Source organism: Xyrauchen texanus, chromosome 39, assembly GCF_025860055.1.
Source record: "Xyrauchen texanus isolate HMW12.3.18 chromosome 39, RBS_HiC_50CHRs, whole genome shotgun sequence".
Lineage (NCBI taxonomy): Eukaryota > Metazoa > Chordata > Actinopteri > Cypriniformes > Catostomidae > Xyrauchen > Xyrauchen texanus.
Genome location: NC_068314.1, coordinates 3,868,194 through 3,873,834, shown reverse-complemented (window position 1 = coordinate 3,873,834; position 5,641 = coordinate 3,868,194). Strand labels below are relative to the sequence as shown.

Sequence of the window (5,641 nt, the reverse complement as noted above, 5' to 3'; positions counted from 1 at the left end):
AACAAACAGTTTAAATGTTAATTCAATTTAACATAAATGTATGCTTAATATACACTAAAAAGAACACTATATTTTACAGGATATACACTGAAAACCCTAATATGTTGACATCAATTGAATTGAGTAATGGCGTCTCTATAACTTATCTAATGAAGTTCACATAACTTGGTGGTCATATAGAAATAACTGAACAATCTTAGTTAAGGTAACTAGATGCAAGTAGACTGTACTCAGATTTGCAGGGTTCAATTTCATCAAAGGTGACACAGATCTCCCTGATGGTGACATCACACAAAACAACTATTTGATACAAAACAACATAAATAATACTGCAAAAGAGCTAAAACCTTTATGAATATTTAATAAAATATGTATATACATTAATATATATAATATAAATAAAATATAGAGTAATGTATTTAAATATTTTATGTATATTTAAAATGTATTTGTCACAGTTCTGGGGGCTGTTCCATAAAAGCCGCTTAGAAAAGCGGGGATTAAAGTCCAAAACCTGACTTAAATGAGCCGAGCTAAACATCCGCGCTTAAATTGGTTCCATAACAGTAAGTTGAGGATCATGTGATCTTACTAATTTGAGTCAGGTTTAAATAGTCTAGATAATTGCGCGTGCACGCCATTGTTTAAAAGTCCTGAAAAGTCGAGCATGGGTCAATCGATTTACTGTGGGCTACCATGGCAACAAAAGGAAAAGCTAGAGCAGCGACGTTCACGGCAATAGAACAGCGTTTGCTGTTGGAAACATATGAAGAATTTAAAGATGTCATCACCAAAAAAGGCAATACAGCGGCAATAAATAAAGCAAGAGAGAAAGGTTGGCAGGAAATTGCTGATCGTCTCAATGCGTAAGTAGCGGTGTAAACTATTTAAAATACTTTATCAACATTGAATGTGTGTCACAATACATTGCAAAGTTTGTATGTGAATAACAGTAACGTTAATTGCTTTCACGCAGCAGCAACTTAAGTGAAGGAAAAAGAACCTGGCAACAGGTGAAAATAAAATATAAAAGTTTTAAAAGGTTATAAAAGGTTTAATATAAAAGGTTTTTTTTTAATTATTTTTTTTAATTGCAGCGACCAAAAAGAAGACTGAGGTTGCTGGCACTGGGGGAGGGCCACCACCAGCCAGCTTCACTCCTGCAGAGGAGCTGGCTTTGGAAATTAATAAAGGGAGGCCCGTCCTTGAGGGAATAGAGGGGGGACATCATCTAAAATGATATCACGTAGTATAAGGAGTGAGTATATAAAAGGTGTGTGTGTGTGTGTTTTATTATCATTATTCCTTCCTGACTAACTGATTTCCTCCTCCCTTAGGCATTGTAAGCCTAAGTACATCATAGCAGTAATGTCACGTAGAGGTACTTGTGCTACTGTAATGGTGCATTTTGGTAAAAAAATAAATATTTTTTCTATCAAGATTCTGTATGCATTATGGATCCACCAGACATCATGTTGCCTGTGAGTATGAGACCTTTTAAATCAGTCATGTAGGCTAATGAGTTTAACTGAGTTTAATCAGTGGTCACAGGGAGAAGGCCCATCAGTTGAGGAGGATGAGGAGACTGTGTCTGTATGTTCAAGGAGGCCTGAGGTACTCACAGGTTCCATGCTATACTGTATTGAATATTAAAAAGTGTACTTGTGTGATAAAATGATCATGATGTGTTTTCAGGATGCTGACACTGTTCTAGAGCCCTCTCAGTCTGGGACCACATGTGACAAAGTGAGTATTAAGAAATGAAAACAATGTGACAAGAGTATTCAATGAAATAACTTAAATCTATGTTGCTACAGAACCCAGAAAACATAAAAGGAGTGTATAAACGCTACCTCCTTAAACAAATGGAAGCGATTGATATCGACATCCAGTATAAAAAACTGAAGATGAGGAAGTTGGAGCTGGAAATTCAACAGCTACAGAAAAATGCAAGTAAAACTACCATTTTTAAAAAAGGAAAAGAAAAAAAAACATTACCTTTTTGATCACTTTCCACAACATTTATTTGTGTGTTTTCACCCCTAACAGGCAGATTCACTCTGAATAAAGACAAATCACATTAAATACTTTGACTTCTGTGTGTTTGTTCAACTAAGGAGAAAGTTGAGGGGCCAGTGGAAAATTTTAAAGGCTACACATGGTTTAGACCATATTAAGCAAAATAATTATTTGCATATGTGTCTCGTATAAGTCTGCCTGTTTCGTTTTCTTCCAATACTGCTTCATTGCCCCAGTCTTCCTCTTCAACAATCCTTGGTTGCTTCTCTCTCCTCAGACAAGCAATGTTATGGAGCACTACACAAGCAACTACAATGTCACATGCCCTAGGTGGAGTCACTCTGAGGTGCTTCAGGCACTGAAACCTTGACTTTATCAGCCCAAATGCCATCTCTATACAACCTCTTGTGCATGCATGGGCAATGTTGTAGCGGTGCTGTGCCTCTGTCTGGGGCTCCTGATAGGGAGTCTAGAGGTAAGGCAGGCATGGGTATCCCTTGTCTCCCAGCAAAACTCCTGAGAATTCTCCTGCATAGACAGAATGAATATATATAGATATATAATGTAGTTTTTTTTTTTCTTTTTCTTTTTTTAAGACTTTTTGCGATTTAAGTGATTACTAGCATACCTCTTGCTAGTTGCTGGTAGAGAGATGAGGCTCTAAAGATTCTGGAGTCATGCACAGAGCCTGGCCATTTGGCCTCTACATTTGTGATGATGCAATCTGCATCACTAATCATCTAAAATAAATTAAACCTGTAGGTCACTACATTTTAATTGCAATGAACTAAACACTGGTGCCCAGCTTATTACAGAACACTCAGTGCTAGAGCATAGCCTTCAATATCATCTCAGTGGGACCGTACCTGTACATTGATGCTGTGTACTGATTTCCTATTCACAAAGTCTGCTTCATGTGGACCAGACGGACACTTAATACGCACATGGGTGCAGTCCAGTGCACCGATAACATTTGGGAAACCTAGGAAAATTATTTGTTTGTTTTAAATATGTCCCATGTAAAATCAACAGTCAAGAAATATTTCCATGGTTTATAGTTATTTGAACTTACCAGCTATTCCATAAAAGGCATGTTTAATGGTACGAATAGCTTTGTGGCCAGGGAATGTGATGAACACATTGAGTAGTCTTTTTAAAGAAAGGTACACAATTCGTACAGAGTGGCAAACTGATGCTTTGCTGATATTCTCTGCATCTCCAACTGTGTTCAAAAATGTTCCACTGGCAAAAAGCGAAGTGCAATGCACACCGTCTGTGGGACTGTGAGCTCTGTTGCGGCGTGTATTATTTGCAATGTGTGGGCTTAGTAATCTACAAATATATGCAATGCCATCTCTTGAGAACCTATATCGCTCATACAGGTAGCTGTCATTAAAAGCCAGTGGGTCTGACCTGTCTCTGAAAGTTCTCTCTCTTTGAAATGCCCTCCGCAAGACTATAGCTCCCTCATCCACCACCTCATCTATGAAAGGACACGCCATGGTTAAGTTTGGAAACGAGTTCAGCTCCCTATTTATAATTAATTACCAAACTCATTAACCAAACTCACCAATTAAACACACAAGTTTTGAACATTTCTTAGTGTATTTATACCTTATAATTTCTTACATTTATTAGTAAAGTACATTTCCTTATTTATTTAAAAAGAAAAATTATTAATAGTGGTTAAGTAAAATAAAATGACATCGAAATACCAGCAGGTGAGTATAAATGGAATGCTCGTTAAGCCTGAACTCAGACTTAGCCTGACAGTTAGCCTGCCCCGGACCAGGTTAATTTGCCAGCATAAGTTGCCGGGGTAACTGAGTTTGAACTTTTTCAAGTTTGATTTATGAAACTGAATCTACCAAAAATAAGCCTGACTAACCGAAATAAGCCTGGCTTATACTTTAATCTTGGTTTATGGAACAGCCCCCTGGTAAGCTTGCAGGTTTGTTTTGTTTATTTAGTAATTTTCTCTCCCTCGTGTTTTGCAGGTGCGCTTGACTGGCATGATTGGTGTTTCCATGTGTTCATTGTTCTCAGGGCAGCACCGATCGCTTGTCGAGCAACACCTGTTCCAGCCTGATTGCACTCCCTACATATGCTACATCATGTTTCTCTGTTTCTTTGCCAGATTGTTATACTAAGTTGAGTACTAACCTCGCTCTCCTTGTCTGGCCGGTCCTGTCTTGTCACTCTGTTGATTTGTTTGCGAAGTTTGTGTTGTGGTTTGCCATCCAGTCTTCGCTGAGTTCAGCCAGGCAATCCTCAAAGGAATTTCACTCTATGCCTGCGTGCCGGAGATCTTCACTTCTGCTGTTGCTCGCATTGTCCGCTGGACATCTCTCTCATCGCCAAGCTTCTGTGGATGATTCTGCCAAGCTCCTCCTGGCTTCCACGATGCACACACTCCACTGAAGAACACACTACTCTCTACTCTGCACGGTGGCGCATTACTGACTTTATTCATAAATATTTTTGGAACTGTTACATCTTCTGCTGGGTCATTCAGTCCAGCACCTACATGTTACAATATTTAAATGCCCTCAAATGTACTAAGGACACATGAATAATGTGCAAGGCATGGTGGGTATACTTTTATAAGTGAAAGTCTATGGATTTTTAAGAAAAATAAATTCAAGTAACTTTAGATGTTTGAGTTATGAGCCCAAAATGTGACATTTCAAGTGATGTTTAATTAAGACAACTTGATTTTCCAGTCATGACAGCATAATGGTTTACAGGTTACCTTGATCGAAGAAAGGTGATACAGTAGCAACTGAATGTTTAACTTAAATAAGAAAACTTATTTAAGCTATCAGTGACTTCTGGCACTGTCCCTTTAAGGATGTGCGGGGCTCAAGTGAATCAGTGAATCGTTTATGTGAACTAGTTAATTTACATGAACCGTCTGAAGACTGAAAAAATTACACTAAAATGAATCAGAGTTCCGAACGCTAAAAATAAGCTAAACAGTTAATTTACATGAACTGTCTTAAATTATTTGGTTTTCATGAGAGAGAAAGAGAGAGAGAGAGAGAGAGTGTACAGTTAAGGAGAGTGCATTTGATTACTCCTATGGCTCCATTGCTACGTTCATAATTCAATGTGACAAATGCAGTGTTTTGTGATGCTAAAGTGCTACTAGTTGGAAAACTGTGTGACTCCACTTTCGTTAATGTGTGCTCAACCTAAACACTAGAGGCTGAACTGCCACTATTCTTAAAGAGACAGTACCATTTTACAATGTCGACAGACATGTTCTACAAATAAATGTAAACACTTGTAAGTAGTTCAAAATATCAATATGCAATATAATATATGCAATTTCAAGACATATTTTTTGATGGACTACATTGTAAATTTTTTAAAAGTTAAAATGTCACTAAAATTATTACAAAATAAATAATAATAATAATAATATTATGTACATATAGTACAGAATGTACATATAGTTAAAAAGCCCTTTGTCTAATTAACATCATAAGCTTAGAGAGATTGTCTATCATATGTAAGCAAAATGGACATTGTACCTGAAAAATACCGTGAATCGGGAAAGAAGTAATCATGCAACATTTGTGCTAGGGACATGGATGATACCTAAAATCCTGCAGCTTGT

General features: G+C 37.4%; 1 long non-coding RNA gene across 2 annotated transcripts; it reads right to left on the bottom strand.

Annotated features, from left to right (window-relative positions):
* Positions 1–2,436: 2,436 nt before the first annotated feature.
* On the bottom strand, positions 2,437–4,577 carry LOC127633054 (uncharacterized). 2 transcript variants are annotated; one of them, XR_007969167.1, is made up of 3 exons: positions 4,183–4,577; positions 2,886–3,001; positions 2,437–2,547 (listed from the first exon to the last, which is right to left on the bottom strand). It is a non-coding gene; the product is annotated as an uncharacterized LOC127633054 (long non-coding RNA). The 2 variants fall into 2 exon arrangements; XR_007969168.1 differs by lacking the exon at positions 2,437–2,547 and adding an exon at positions 2,647–2,759.
* Between the last annotated feature and the right edge of the window lie 1,064 nt (positions 4,578–5,641).